The following is a 17,164-nucleotide window of genomic DNA, read 5'->3' as shown; positions in this document are numbered from 1 at the left end:
GTCATTTTTTCTCACATATATATTAAAATCAGCACAAACAACGTTTTTACATAGCTTTTCAGTTTTGAGTTGGTGGAGTAAATTCTCAAGTTTAACCAGAAAACTGTAGGAGATTGAGTAACCAGGAGTACGATATATGTTGAACATAAGCATGTTACAGTCCTTAAGTTCTACGCAGAAAGTCACAAATGTGCGTTCTTCATTTAAATAAATGAAATTTTGCTTAATTTGGTATTTTACTGATGAATGGCCAGAATACATGGACCACCATTCCCATTGTATTTACAGAAGCTAGCTGCTACTTCTTAAGCTGTAAGTTTGTTCAATAAATTTATGTTTTCATCTCTAAGCCAATGTTCACTTAAGCGGATAACCTTTACAGACCATTTTACTCTCTCTAGAAATAGTTCTAAGTCATGAAGCTTACTGACCAGATTACTTGATAAACCTCCAATATTCAAATACAAAATAAGGTATTTTTTGCTATTCTGGATGTGATGTTATCAAAGTTATCTACTCTAAACTGGCCAGACACAACTTTTTGTAGATTACTTATCTTAATGGTCTTTTCCTCCCAGTTTCTACTAAAAAATCCTTAAGATGGCGTGGTGGTGAAGTTTTTCTTTTGTTATGAGTGGCTCCTATTGATTCTTCTGCTGTTGTTACTTCTGTTGATGTTGTTGATTCTTCTGTTGTTGCTTCTTCCCTTGTTGCTTGTTCATGTGATGATGATAGTCCTGATTCTGGCAATGCTGATGCTATCATCACTTGTGACAGTGGCTCTGTTGCTGTCTCTCATGATGGTGGTTCTGCTGTTGATTGAGATGATGTTGCTGCATCTGTAGTTCCTGCCACATCTGATGAGGATTGTCTTGATTCACTCGATGCTGTTTTCTATCGCTGGTAAGGGCTGTGCTGTTTCAGCTGATGATGGTGCTTCTGTTTCTGATATTGACAGTGGTTTTTTTCTTGCTGTAGTTTTTGATGGTTTCACTGCTGTAGTTGGCGGTGGTTGATGTACTATTATACCGTTTAAGTGCATACCAGGTCTTGTAAAACTGTCTCTCTCTAGGTAGGTAACAGGTAGAAATTTTCATACATTTTGCATATGTTCTCGAACTGTTTGTTGGCTTTCATGATTTCTTTGTTTACACACGAATCGTTTATGAGGTCTTGTCTATGCGGAATTCCAATGATGAACATGGGTTTACTCTGATTGGTATCCAGTATTTCCTTTAGTTTTCGACGGTACTCGATAATTCACGTTGGTAAACATCATTGGCTTTCGCCGCTATCACTGTGCATTCATTTGCATTTGATTTAGTTCCGGCTTTTATGTTTTTTTGTAATTTCGTGCATAGGTGCCCCTGGTTTCACGTAACTAGATACGTTTGTGCCATGTCCATATCGTAAAATTTTTGCGAGTCCACGCCCATGGCTATCCGATTGATTGTTACTTTTGAAAATTTCGTTCCTACCTTTCTCATCGTAATTATACGCACTAATACTCGTATTTCGAAAGGCAGTAATATTTTCCCATATTCGAAGTTCACCCCCAGTCAACTAGAAGTAGTGACGTCATTCTCTGCTTCCGTATCGTAAAACTTGGGCAGAATACTTCTATCTTGTTGTTCTGTGACCTTGATGTTCTGTTTCTTCCCGTTAAGTGAATACGAAATTGATACATGAATTGTGGAATGTTTGATGTTCCGTTCCTTTCCGTCACGTGAGTGCGAATCGACCTTAAAAAATCAAATCACTTTCATCATTCAGCGTTATGCAAACGAAGTGACGTTTTGTTGACATTCCGTTTACCCTAAACACCAGTCCTTTTGATGGTGACGCCTTTCATTTCATTGACTTCCGCTGTGGATCGACTTGAGCTGTCTATGGGAAGCACCTGCAACGGAAGGCAATAGAGAGACATTTAAATAACCTTGGACATTTGTATTATTTTTTGGGCGAGCGGCCGAGTTTTAACGTAGTTATTCTTTGCTAGTTCAGTTTTGACAGTTCTCTGTGATTGGGTTCGTTGTCAAATTGTTGAATGGAAGTTTGAAGAGTAACAAATAGTTATAGTGCTTACCGTCGTCTTTCTGTGCAGTAGAGATAGCGCATTGGGATATGCCTATATGTCTTTAGAGAATTTTTTGCAAGACAGGGATTAGGTACATTTGGATTCAGCGCATGGCAACACTGCGGTAATTGTCTCATGTTGAAAGATGACAAGCGTTTTGCGCATTTTCAAAAGCACGAGATGATTGTGATATAGGATGTGGTTGCACTGTTGTTAAATGTAAATTGTTGTTCGTAGTTTCTGTAGTACATCGTTGCGCTACGGAGACAGCCTTGAAAATCCACAGGTAAATAATGTAACATGCGCGCTGCTCACATTAATTACAATGTTAAACGTGAATTGTAAAAAAATTCATTGATAATCTATTGCCCTCCAGGCGATTGCTCCAATAAGCAGTTGAGATATGCCGATAAATAAGTCAACGCATTCATTTACGATGTATTCTTGTACAAACAAGAATGGGCACAAAATTGCACGATTCATTTATCGCAATACTTTTCGTATATTACGTTATTTTGCCCGTACTTCGTCCCGTGGAATGAAATGCACCTATCAGAAGGTAAACGAGTAATTCATCAAGCTGCGTCGCGTCTCCATGTATGTTTGCACCTCAAAGCTTACCAAACTTGATGTGTCTTATGTACTCACCGAATTTGAAGGAGTTGTTTGCTCGCGTTATACAGAACTCAGATGATCCGTTTAGGTCAGACATACCACCATTGCTCAGTTTCGTGATAGGGAGCCTTGGCTTTACATATTATGCTCCATTTACACAGGGATTTTCAGAGGCTGTTATGTAACGTATCAGATCTTTGGCGTTTTTGGAATACTTGGCGGAAGGAGAAACTCCATAAGGGAATGTGATTCCTGTTAGTAATACATAGTGTTGCAGGTATTAAGTTATTTCGTGTGTTTCCATGGTGGAAAAACATTCCCAAAGTAGTTTAACTTATCTTTATATTGTAATAAAACTCCAGTCAGAATTCCAAATTGGTTACTTTCCCTTTATTAAGTTGTTATTATTTCTCAAATTTTATAATAAAAAGTTATTCGCGGTCTACATGTGCTGTTTTGACTGGAGCGTTTACAAATTTGTTTTCAGTAGGTTTCTTAAATTACCATAAGGTGAATGCCTGAGTGGTGCTTCTTAAGAGGGCACTGCCAAATCTCTTGTCAAAACTGAGCTTGTCTACCATCTCTAATAACATAGAGACATTGATTGCTGTTCTTTCCTTTTGTACAGTTCTTGTTTTGCTTTGCACTATTGTGAGATGTTCAACAAGACCTAAGGAAATTTAAAACTTTTACTTGGTAACTATATACCCATAAATATAAGTAGAAAATGTATATAATAGTTATCCACTGTATAACTGTAAAAGTACACTATAAACTCAAAACCTTTCTCCATCCATTACATTCCTAGTCACCTGACTTTGCACCAGTCCTTGGATTAAAGGCCAGACCTGTCCAGTGTTTGTCAAGTAAGGGCATATTAACACACCCATTGGATGTGAATCTGAAATTTAGTGGCCTAGTTGGTTCTATTTGAAAGGGGGCGGCTAAGTGCTGGTACCAGATTTCACCCTCCTTTCTATCACATCACAACCACAGGTGAGGCTGCACTCTACATGCTCTCATCCATCACTCGCACAACCAGTTACAAGATACCTTGCATGCAAGCTGCTACTTTTGTATTGACTGTAGATGATTGTTCCAGTATATAGGTCACATGACACAAACAAAGGAAATTCGCCTCTTTTTGTAGCAATAACAGTGGAAGTTGTTGCAGTGTAATGGAGCAATGGAAAATCCAGGATAAAATGCAACAGTGTTTTGAAAATGATAGCTGTTACTCACCGTAAAGCGGATCTCCGCTATGTGGTGAGTAGCAACTATCGTTTTTATGATACTGTACAGTATACTGAAGGAAGATTAAGGATGAAGGACCCATTGATAACAGCTTCATTGGACATGCTTTAGCGGTCTCAGCTTCTCAATTTGCTGTACATCAGCATTCAACAAATGTGGTATCTATCATATAACATACTTTTTAATGTAAAATATACTGTGATCTACCTCTTGATGTGCTTACAGCATTAACTACTTTGTACACTTTGAAATGCCATTCATCACATACTGTATTGTAGACTTCCACATTTTATTAATCCACAATTGCAGTGTTAGGATGCCCTTGCTGTGATGTTGCTTTCAGTCTGATTTGATGCACCTTTCCATTCTAGTCTATACTGTGCAACCTTCTTACTGTAGTTGAGCCTTGGTCTCCCTTTAAAATTTTTGCCCCTAACACTTTCTTCCATTATCAGACTTACAATTCCTTGATGTCCCATGGTGTATCTTGCCAACAGATCCTTTCACGTTGTACCATAAATTTCTTTCCCCCTTTTGAATTCCGTACATCCTCATTATTCGCTCTACCCATCTAATCTTCAGCATTCTTCTGGGGTCGACTGAAGCGTCCGATCCCACCTGTCGGATTTGACCCGTGACGTAAGGCTGTTGTGGTGTGTGATGTTACGACAATTCGGTATTTAGTTTGTGAGAGTGGTGTGTTTGTAGGTGTCGTTTTGATGTGATCAGTGGTGCTCTCTGGTGGTGTGTTAGGTGATGTTTTTGGTTTAGTTTGCGTGTGTGGCATGTTAATAGGTGGCGTATTGTTGTGGTCAGTGGTTCTTTCTGGTGGTGTGTTTATGGGTACTGTTTTACGTGGCGTATGGGGTTCATTTGCGTGGTAGCATTGCACGTCTGTGGTATTGGTAGTGATTGTGCTTTCAGCGGAATATTTATCAGTGAGTTAACGATTTTGGTTTTGTTATGTCGACGTTATTGTAGTTTTTTTGTGTTCGTTGTGTATGAATTTTGGTAAATTGCTTTTTTTATGTCTTTCATAGGTATGGATATGGCTGGCAAGGTAAACAGTTTTTGGCGATGATGTGCGACAGTACATTGTGTCTAATAAAATTTCTTAAACTATTCGGATTTTTGGATGAAGTTGTGAAGTGTTCAGTGTGTCGTGAAGAAATGAGGCATACTAAAGTTCCAGCGTCTCGGAGCAGGGATGGCCATATGTGGAGATGTCATAAGAAGGTCAAGGAAAGTGTTAGATTCCAATTTTGTTTTGTTGTGTTTTTTGAGGTAGTGATGATTGTGGACGTGGTTGTAGTTTTGGGTTTTTTGATTTGGTATCGGTAGTTTCTGTTGATCTATATAGGTCATGGGAAGTGTTCGATTCAAATTTGCGGGATCGGGAGCAGCTGTTAAGCTATATAGGTCAAGGGAAATGTCCGATTCGAGGATATTGTGTTTAATGGAATTTGGCGAGTTTTATGTTGTTGGTTTTTTTCATCGTTTTGTTTGATTTGGTATGGTGGTGTGTGTCAAAATTTTTTTGTATTTACTTTGCCCCCACACAAAAAACCCCCAATTTCCCACGCTTGTCCTGTTAGTTTCATTGGGTTTTTTGTGGAATGTGTGTGTGTGTTGGTTTTTCAATGTATTTTCGTGTTTGTGGTCATGTTTATGTAATGACGTCATAGGCGCCATATTGGAGTCGTGTATAGTCGTTTCCGCCATCTTTGGGACGCCATGGTTCAAAGCAGACGTGTGGAATCAGACGATTCTGTATTTCCTTCTTCTGTAGCATCACATTTCAAAAGCTACTATTTTCGTATTCTCTGAACTACTTATTGTCCATGGTTCACTCCCTAAAATTACCTTCAGGAATTGCTTCCTAACCCTTAATTTTATTTAAAGGACATCATATTTGCCAGTGACTGTAGAAATTACTTATTTCACAATTCTAGTCTGTCTTAGAGCTGTTACCAAGTGGTACTGCAAAAAATATTGCTTCAGTATGTCCGACTTTTTAATTGTCCAACATGCATACAAGCCATCATCAGAACAAAGCCTTTTCACTGTTTGATAGTGGCCCACAAGACTGAAATTCCAATTGTAAAATAGTTTCTCTGGCAGAGAATACTGGCACCATGACAGACCAGGTCTGTCCATAAATCTGTAAGAGTACGTGGGGGTCGAGATCTCCTCTGAGCAGCACATTGCAAGGCATCCCAGATATGCTCAATAATGCTCATGTCTGGGGAGTTTGAGGGCCAGCAGAAGTGTATCAACCCAGAAGAGTGGTCCTGGAGCCACTGTGTAGCAATTCTGGACATGCGGGGTGTCGCATTGTCATGCTGGAGGAATTGCTAAAGTCCGTCGGAATGCACAATGGACATGAATGGATGGAGATGATCAGACAGGATGCTTATATATATTTCACCTGTGAGAGTCGTATCTAGACGTATCAGGGGTCCCATATTACTCCAACTGCACACGCCCCACACCATTACAGAGCCTACACCATCTTGAACAGTCCCCTGCTGACATGCTGGGTCCTTGGATACATGAGATCGTCTCCATACCCTTACATATCCATCTGCTCAACACAATTTGAAACAAGACTTGTCCGACCAGGCAACATGTTTCCTATCATGAACAGTCCAATGTCGGTGTTGATGGGGCTCTGGTGAAGCAGAAAGTTTTGTGTCACGCAGTGATCAATGGTACACGAGTGGGCCTTCGCCTCTGAAAGCCCATATCGATAATGTTTCATTGAATGGTTCGCATGCTGACACTTGATGGCCCAGCATTGAAATCTGCAGCAATTTGTGGAAGGGTTGCACTTTTGCCACGCTGAACGACTCGCTTCAGTCGTCGTTGGTCCCATTCTTGCAGGATGTTTTTCGGTTGCAACGATGTCAGAGATACGATGTTTTACCGGATTCCTGATATTCATGGCACACTTGTGAAATGGTCGTACGGGAAAATCCCCACTTCATCGCTACCTTGAAGATGTTGTGTGCTATCGCTCGTGTGCCATCACTCCTGTGGCAGCTATAACACCACATTCAAACTTGCTTAAATCTTGATAACTTGCCATCGTAGCAGCAGTAACCAATCTAACAACTGCGCCAGACACTTGTCTTATATAGGCGTTGCCGACTGCAGCGCCGTATTCTGCCCGTTTACATTTCTCTGTATTAGAATATGCATGCCTATACCAGTTTCTTTAGCACTTCAGTGTATATTCCCTACAGTGTAATTGGTAAACCTGTCACTTATGATATTGTACTGTTGTACCCTAGCTTCTATGTGAGTGGATGAGCAAGAGGGGAAGACATGTCATCTTGCCTTCCTTTTGTAATGTTGTTGCTTACATTAAGGAGAAGTGTGCATTGTATTGCATACACAATGCCTCAAAAGTATATGTTTATACTCAGATTAGAATTACTTTGTGACTGACACAATGCAGTGGTGGGAGAGACAGTGTTGCTGGCATGCAGCCACCCACAGCCAGTCATGCTTCACAACATCCTGCATGTGGCTGCAAAACAAGCAACACAGCATATATGTGGCACTCAAGAAAGAACTAAGGTTGAATGGCAGCTGATCCCTACCATTCAACTCTGAAATGACAATCACAAAGTAATTTTATTTGGAATTTGGACTATAGTCCTTGTTATGATGATATAATTAGACAGACAGATTGTGGATTAAGCAATGTGGGGATCCATACAGTGGCGGATACATAAGGGGGGCGTGCAACCCCTCCGCCCATTTGCAGGGCCGTCCACATTGCCACCTGCGCCGCCCCCACCAGTCAGCCCGCATGCTATTCATTCGTTTCTTTCGTCAGTCGACTCGACTGAATAGAGTTATCGAATAGGTGTACTTTTCGGTGTAGCACGCGTGTCCGTGTTACTGTGTTTGACGATGTAATTAACCAATTTGTCAGGAAGAATAGACACACAGAATTCATCATTTAAGGAAGAGAATCATAATTGTAAATTTTTTTTATCATAAGATGGCATTGTCCTGTATATGTGTATATTCAGTTGAAATAAAACTTTCTTAAACTTTGCATGAGACTTGATTATATTTTATTGCAGTAAAAGTAAAGGTAGCTCAAGATATCTTTAGGGCTACCTCCTTGAGGTTTTTCTGTATGCACCACTGGGTCCTTAAAACAATAGAAATCGTGAACCTCCTAAAATTATTTCCCATTGTAATACTTACAATTCCAACAAATAAGTTTGGAAACTAATTCTATGTAACAAATGTCCATTATCAACAACATTCTTACAGAAAACCATTTGTTAGCGAACACTTTAGATTTGAAATACAACCAAAGAAAGGAAAGATTTTTAATGAGCCATTGTACCAAATACTTGCTTTCCTCGTTTTTAAATAAAACATTTTTCAGCATGTTCAGAATTTTTCTGTGACAGGTCATTTTCAGTGATCATAATGACAAGCGACAGAGAAAATTTTTCAGAAATTTTTGTTTTAAAATTTGTGACCCAACAGAAGCATCAAGAACCTTTTAAAGTCTCTTTTAGTCTCTTTAGAATAGATCTTTGTAAGTATTTGAGTAGGTTCTCTAACTTTAGCATCAGCGCAACCTCAACAAGAAACTTAGAGAGGACCTTGATGTTAAGTGTCTGCTTTGCAGGAATGTCCTGTACATAACTTACCTAGTACTGGTAGATAAGTTTGTCTCATCCCTGAAGCATAGTTTCTTCTGTGTTACTAAGGCTGGTGTATTCCTAACTTATAAGCATGTACTGCTTTCAATCAGTTCTTTCAATTTCCTTTTTGTCATTGTCCTTGCTGTAATGTTGAAGAAGCACAAAGTTATTTAAGGTTTTTGGCAGCCACTTGAAATTCTGCAGTTTCTTTTTGCAGGGATATGTTAACACATTTTCTTTGTGTGAAGGGCTTCTGAGAGGCATGAGGCATATGGGTTTGTGACTACTAGACTTGTAAACAGAACATAAGGGACAACACTGAGAAACTATTACTTGCATGTAATATATGCAGTTGAATCAGGATAATTCCATGTCAAGTGACCTGCATATCCTCACTTGAATATCTCCACCTTTGTTTAATTTTGTTAAATGGCCAAAAGAAAATATATACATTTTAATACTTTTGGTGTAAGAGACTCAAAAGTTAAGTTTGCCAAAATTTTGTGACATTTCAAAAAAAATTTGCTTTGTTTGAAATTCTGTAATTGAGTGAATAATTATATAAAGCTGCAAAATTTGGCAAGTTAGTTAAATAGTTTTCATAGTGTACAGTCCGTAAGTACTAAATCATTTGGTTCACCACTTAAGTGCCATGTAATCCGTAGTGTTCAACATATTTTGTCATATCTAATGAATCAAAGTTTAAGTATTTTGATCCCTCTGTATCTTTTGTGGACTTACTGCATAGTATCTTCTTTATAAAACCAAAGGTTTTTCACTTTTGGATTCATAGTTTTCAAGATAGACGAGATGAATTGTATAAAAAAAAAATTACTGTGAAAATATGTGGATTTTAAACCCTTGTAACTCATAGGGGGTTTTCCATCCGTACTTGGATTAAGTACCTCTATTTATGAAGTTTGTTGGAAGGCAGTAGTAAATGAAAGCAGAAACTCAGTATGCTCTGAATGCAAAATGAAACAAGAGTTATTCTCTAACTTTTCAACTTTGAAGAACTATATTAAGTAAGGAAAAAGACAGTTAGAAGATTTAATCAAATTATATTTTTGCAAACAATATTTCATACTATTCCTCTGATAACCTGATCAATTCAGCAAGTGAAGAAAACCTGCCAAAGTGTACTGTTAGTAAGGTGAATGCCATGTTACTATTTGTTGCTCTTTGGTTCCAGCAGAAGGCTGCAGAACATTGGAGACTTTTCGTGAATACTGAAGAATGGGATACAACCCATCGTCTTTAAAAAATGACATCACAAGTTACCACAGATGGTGCATTGCAGACACAGATGAATGTTGAGAAACAAAGGAACGTAGAACAGAGAAAACAGAACATAGACATGTACCATGTATATCCATATTTCGAATGTAATTTTACACATATTGCTTTTTTCACAGTAGAAAGTCCTAGTATCCTAGTCTTCACTTGACCTATATAGATAAACTGAAGGATAGGATACTGGTGCTAGCAAAAAAAAGGGGGGGGGGGGGGGGGGTGTGACATAGGTAACATTAGCATGGAGCACCTCAGCTAACATATAGGTTGTATCCTGTACCTAAGTTGACCTATGTAGGTCAACTGAAGTACAGGATACAAATTTTATGTATGCTGGTTTTTTTCATCTTCACTAGTACTGGTGTCAACAGAAGAATAGGAGACTAGTACTATCATAGGTGAAAAAAGGCAAAAATCATAAAATTTTTATCCTGTACTTCAGCTGACCTATACAGGTCAACTGAAGAATAGAATACTAGTACTAGCAAAGACAGAAAAAGTGACAAACATAAAATTTGCATCTTGTATTTTTATTTGCATAGGTCAGCTGAAGAATAGGATATTAGTACTAGTAAAGGTGAAAAAATGCAACAAATACACAATTTGTATCTTGTGCTTCAGTTGACCTATATATCAACTGAAGAATAGGATACAGCCTTTGTAGTTCAGCTGGGACACAAGATGCCAGTGTTATGTATGCTGCCTTTTTTGCCTTTGCTGTTGCCAGTATCCTATTCTTCAGTTGACCTCCGTAGTGTAGGGTACAAATCAAATGCAGAGGAAACAGCAACTGGAACAACTCACTATGAGACAAAGGTATAATTCAAAATGACTTAAAATTACCACCAGTGCCAAAAAGTATACACAATATTTATCTCTTAATAACACAGTTATTTATTTTTATTTTCAGTTATGGCACTTTGCCACAGAAGATAACCAATTTGTTATCCATGGCACAAAAATAAACAACTAATATCTATGACTAAAATATGACATTGGTCAGACCAGACAAGTTGTATCCTATTTGTCAGTTGACCATACTTTTCTCCTTAACATAAGGATCACTTGAGTTTTTCTGATCAGAGCTTCAGTAATGTATGATATCTACATTTCATCTTCACCATAAAACTAGTTTGAAAAACAGTTCTTTCAAAGATCAAGATGTACTCATGTTTCAAAGAAGGATCATTACTTAAAAATAATTGAGTCATGTTAATGAAACTCTGTAAAATCAGTAAATATGGTTCATTTGGACAAAGTATTGTGTCAACCTATGTAACAAATTGGCTTCTGTAACAGCTTCAGTTTCATCTTATCATGATATGCAGATGGAAGTGTGCAAAATCTTTAATGTTAGTTCTGCTCTTTTGTTGGAGATTCCTGTGATAGAATTAAGGCAGTTTGTGAAAATGACTAAAAAAAAATGTCAAAAGTAAAGTTAATCAGGCACAATAGCTAATAAGTTGTCAATAGATATCTGCTAGTGGCTTTGATCATGATGTTACAGCGATTAGAATGTCTAGGAAAACATGAGTGAATGAACTACTTTCAGTATACATATTCAGCATTTGTCAAGCTAGGAAGGAAAAAAAAATGTGCATATCATCCCTTGTTGCAGAAATTAAGATTCTTACATTGCCACAGAGCAGTTGGTGTATTAAAAAACTAATCAACATTTTGTGCCTCTGACAGATCCACTAAAAAAGCTGTACTTTAATCTTTTGAGGATGATGAGTTACGTATGTTATGCTCCGGCATTAAGGAATTTGTTTCTGCAATGAATGGGGAAATAAAAGTTTAGAAACAAAAATGACTGTTTCTAGCCAGTTCAAAAGAAATATTTACTGCTGAACAAACAAAGCATGGAAAAAAAGGCTCTTCTAATTTATGTGAATGCCACTGAAATGGTGTCTTACTGTTAATTCTTCAGATGTCCACTCACCAAAATGCATTGAAGCTTGTTAGTAGCGTCATTGAAAAGAAGAAAATTACTCACTCCAGTAGGCTCCCAACTCATTTGTGAGTAAATGCATGATGAGCATGGGGCCCGGAGCCAGTGTAGTACTTCTTTCGTTCCCTTGCTCCAGTCTTATTCTCGGACTGTAAAAGTCCTTCCTCAGGACTGATCTGGAGAACATATTCCCTATTGACAACATGGCATGTTTGCAGGACGTAGATAGTGGCTTTACCCATTTTGTTTGTTTATTGTAGAACACATTTCAGTTAACTCACATTTGGTCCCTACATCCATGCCCATGTAAGAGATCACAGGTTATCTTCACAGTAGTAGCCTCTAACTAAACAGGAAGTGCACAGTTGATGCTTGAGCTGTTGCTTTTGAGTACCACTATGCTTTCACTGAATACCACTATGACCATAAGTACTACAAGTAATTTATATGGCATATATTGGCAGTATAGTAATGAAGTAATGTAAAATTGTGCCTTACAGCAGTTCAGTGTAATAGTCATCATTCTATTTTCATAGATGTTACATTCAAGAAACAAAAAGAAATTTAGATGGAGGTCATATTACACCAGTGTTACTTAGTGCAAAAAGTTACGAATACATTTTAAAGAATAAAGCATCATTGGATACAATTGACTCAGAGGTAAAAGTCATATTTTTAAAATAATGACTTTGAAAAAGGGATTTACATGTTTCCAATGTGCTTTGAGATCCTGCTGAATCCAGTGGTACTAGGGGGGCTAAACATCTGTGTGCTTACGCTCACTACCTAATTAAATGCAGTAAAAATGGCAGCTGGGAGTGCAGTTTCTCATTCGTGGAAACTTGCGTCTCTTTATCCCAGGTGTGGGCTGGAGTCTACTGTCTACTGGTCCACCGAAGATGAACTGTTCTAGTTCACCTCCTTCATGGTGGTAATACTGCCAACATGTCTTTTATGCTGAAAACCTCAAATCCACTTTGCAAAAGTGAGGCATCCTCTTCTCCTCCACCCCCAACCCCTTCTGTGTAACCCTGAGTTGTATAATGAGTCTTTCACTAACTGGGAACTGGTTCAGACTTTTAACTTGTCCCATGGCACAGTTCTAGGCTGTGATTAGATTCAAAATTGATAAGACCCTCATCTGAATGTGTCTCACAGACTCCATTTCATCAGGGCCCTCAACTTTGTTTGGCTAGAAGTATCTTCCCTTCACAATCTAGAGATAGTATTATCTTCCAGTCCTTAAGCCAGGGAAAAGCAGCTATTGACAGATTAACCTCACGCTCAGTAGATTGCGTAAAAGGATTGTAGCCCAAGTATTATGCTGGGTTCTCCATTCAGGAGGCCTTTTGTTTGCCTATCAGTTAAATTTCTGAGAAGGACATTGGAGAAACATCCTATAGGCTTTCTCTCTAAATGCTTAAATCTCACTGTACTAATTTTTTACCTAAATAAGGCATATGACAGCACTTCACAACGTAACATTTTACTTATTCTCCATGAGGTTTGTGTTCAAGGCCTCCAACAGTTTTTTTTTTTTTTTGTAGTTTCAACACTGCATCTTGCTGATGGCTAATATGTTGAGGGCATGTATGTGACAACAGATAGTGGGTTGCCAGTGTTAGAGAAAAATCATTTGAGATTTTTGATTTGCCATTTCAAAGAGATATATTATAGATCCCAGATCATCACATTATTACACATCTACCAGTGCCTTCTAAGACATCATTGGATCAGCAGTACAGTTTCTCAGATGAAAACAAAAAAGCTGAAAGATTTAGTTCACTGTAGCAGTGATATTGTGTAGGCTTGGGAATCATAAAGATAACTAAATATGAGCCCTGGGGACCTGTGTTACATACCTCAAAAACTTGAGAATCCTTGTTAAGCATCCCACTCGTTGACTTTGAAACCTCAAAAAGTCATCCAATTGCATCTGACTTTTCCTGGCTGTTGCACATGACCTCTAGGCTGGGTCATTTATTAACTGGTAGTAAGCTTTCAGTTTTATTGTTACTGACAACTGCTTTCAAAACTCTTGTGTTTGATGATGCTCTGAAATATTGATTTACATGAGAACTTTGCTAAATACTTAAGATCTTCGTGGAAGATAGAAAACTTGCAAACTTGACATTTTGTAGAGAGAGAGAAAAAAATCCTTGTTCAAATGATTGTTAATGCAGTTAATATGAATCCGGCATCCATTCTGAGATACAAGGGTTTGTAAAACACTTTGCAGGTTTTCTTACCGTTGACATCACCGCACCTGCCTCAAAATAATTATTACAAAAAAAAAAAAAAAAAAAAAACCTTGCAGGTTTTATGCACAAACTACTAAGCAACAAGGTCAAAAGGACAGAAATCAAGATACTGAAACTTGTAAGAAGTGTTATTGGAACAAAATGTTTTGAAGACTTTGAGTGGCTCTTGAACTTAAAATAGTGAACCAAATTAATTAAATCTTTCAGAATGTGCACAGAACAAATAGAAGGTTCTCTGAAGTGTTATGGTTGTAATGATTATCCACTGAATTACAGCATTTTAAAAAGGAACCTTTTTAAAAAAATTTACTGTGATATACTGTTAAAATTTTTAGACTGCAAATTTGTGAAAAGAATAGATTGGTACTCACAATGTAGAGGAGACATTTGGTACTCACAATGTAGAGGAGACATTGAGTCACAGACAGGCACAGCAGAAAGACTGCTATACATTTTAGCTATGCCCCCCCCCCCCTCACACACACACACACACACACACACACACAACTTGCAACTTGCCGCAATCTGTGGGCGGGAGGGGGAGGAGTGGTAAGGAGGAGACTGGGTGTGGAGGGATAGGAATAACAGGGGTGAGGAAAGGTGTAGTGCTGCTTGTGGGAATATGCAGGGACATGGTGGGGACAGTGCAGGGCTGCTAGGTGTAGGCAGGAGGTTTGAGGGTGGGGGGGGGGGGGGGTAACCAGAAAAGGAGAAAGTAGAGGAAGGGGAAAATGCCTGGTCAGTGCGTTGGTGGAATAGAAGGTTGTGTAGTGCTGCGGTGGCAACAGGGAAGGGAAAGGTAGGTGAAGGGCAGGGACTAGCACATGTTAAGGCCATGGAGTTATGGGAACATAGGATATATTGCAAGGAGAAATCCTACCTGCACAATTCAGGAAAGCTGGAGTTGGTAGGAACGATTCAGGTGGCACATACTGTGAAAAGCAGTCATTGAGGTTAAGCGTGCAGTGTTGAGCAGCATGTTCAGCAACTGAGTGGTATAGCTGTTTCTTGGCCACAGTTTGTCGATGGCCATTCGTGCGAGCAGTCAGCTTGTCGTTTGTCATGCCCACGTAGAAAGCAGCACAGTGTTTTTAGCTTAGTTTGTACATCACATAACTGCTTTCAGTGGTAACACTGCCTTTGATAGGAGATGCATGTGACTGGACAGGAGAAGGTGGTGGTGGTTGTGGTGGTGGTGGTGGTGGTGGTGGTGGTGGTGGTGGTGGTGGTGGTTGGAGGATGTATGGGACAGGTCTTGCGTCTAGGTCTACCTCAAGGATATGAGGCAAGGAGTTGGCAACAGGGGTGGAGTAAGGATGGAAAAGGGTACTGTGTAGGTTCTGTGGATCACAGAATATCACTTTGGGAGTGGTGGGAACGATAGTGGCTAGGATATTCCTTATTTCAAGGCATGATGAGAGGTAGTTGAAATCCTGGAAGAGAATATGGTTCAGTTGTTCCAGTCCTGGGTAGTATTAGTATTGAGTCATGAGGGGAGTGCTCTTTAGTGGCTGAGCCATGGGTGTGTCTAAGATTACTTGTGACCGAAGGGACAATTCACAGGAGGTCTGTTTCTGTACTAGGTTGAGAGGGTAATTTCAGTCTGAATGGTGGGCTCCATATGGTTCCCAAGTTGTGCAGCGACCGAGCGACCGTAAACCATAAAATTACCAAATAAGTAGCAACCAGTTGCAAAATCATGTTTTCTTTATTTACTTTTGCAAATTGATTTCAAAACATGATTTTGCAACTGGTTGCAGCTTATTTGGTAATTTAATTTCAGTCTGTCAAGGTGTCAGTGAGACCCTTGGTATATTTGGAGAGGGGCTGCTTGTCACTACAGGTGCAGCCACAGATGGTCAGACTTTGTGAAAAGGACTTCCTGGTATGGAATGGGCGCCAGCTATCGATATGGAGGTATTGCTGGTGGTTGGTAGGATTGATATGGATGGAGATGCCAAAGTAGCTGTATACAGACTGGCCTCGGCAGCCAGAAACTGGCCGTGTGTGTGTGTGTGTGTGTGTGTGTGTGTGTGTGTGTGTTTTCTACTTTAGAAAAAGGCCTCTTGGCTGAAAGCTCAGATGTGCAGCTATTTTTTCTGTCTGTAACTTGGTGTATAACAATGGGTTTCCTACTCTTCCTCTTTATCTCTTTATTAACTTGTCTAAATTTTTATACGGAAGGATATTTGTTAATGCCATTAATAAACAAGTTTGTAATTTATATTGAATTGTTTAAACTGCTTTTTATATATATACATACAGTGCATTAGTCAAGTCAGCAAAAATTTTTATGATGTTATGTGCTGGGGCTTGCCCTACTGCTCATAGATTAGCATTAGTGTAATTCTAACAGTCTGTGCAAAATTTAATCGGTTGTATTTCTGTTTTGCCTTTTTACAGGGATGGTTTGCATTCCCTGTATTGTAGTACCCTTCTTCTTATTTATATGGTACCGCTTCATTCAGCCAGTTGTCTTGCAATACTGGAATCCATGGAGGCAAGTGCAGAGCTCTAGTACTTCTATTGCAGATTCTGGGCAGCTTGACAGTGAATCACCAGGAGGGAAACTGGAAAATGGTGACACAAAAACTTTTATATCCTCAGCAAAATGCAGTGATAACATTGTGAAGGAAAAGTCTCTGTAAAGCATTTATATTGGTTATTCTTCCTAGCATTCCTTTGTTATTTGTTATTTTAAAAAAATTCTATAAAGTGTAATATTTATTTTGAAATGTAAGCACCAATAAAAAATATTATCAATTAATCATAAGAAAGTGATGCAAAATTTTATAGTTAAGTTCCACTATGAAACCTTAACAGAAATATTTTATTTCTGATATCAGTTCCTGAAGAACCAAAATTGACCATGACTTTCTTTTATCTAAATTTTGTCACTGTTGTTGTAAAGCAGTTTTTCCTTGCAAGGAAAGAGGACAAAATTCTCTGTCCATTAGCTGCAAAGTATGTTGACTCTCATCTGTACGACAATGGTTGATTTACGCAGCGCAGCACTTGTTCCTGTAATATGCCAGTA

The 17,164-nt window shown here is 38.7% G+C and overlaps 1 long non-coding RNA gene across 1 annotated transcript; it reads left to right on the top strand.

Moving 5' to 3' along the window:
- Positions 1-1,652: 1,652 nt before the first annotated feature.
- On the top strand, positions 1,653-16,894 carry LOC124622204. The gene is made up of 2 exons (XR_006980601.1): positions 1,653-2,363; positions 16,531-16,894. It is a non-coding gene; the product is annotated as an uncharacterized LOC124622204 (long non-coding RNA).
- Positions 16,895-17,164: the final 270 nt, after the last annotated feature.

This window comes from Schistocerca americana, chromosome 7 (genome assembly GCF_021461395.2).
Source record: "Schistocerca americana isolate TAMUIC-IGC-003095 chromosome 7, iqSchAmer2.1, whole genome shotgun sequence".
Lineage (NCBI taxonomy): Eukaryota > Metazoa > Arthropoda > Insecta > Orthoptera > Acrididae > Schistocerca > Schistocerca americana.
The sequence above is the reverse complement of the archived record's forward strand: the minus strand, read 5'-3'. Positions and strand labels throughout refer to the sequence as shown.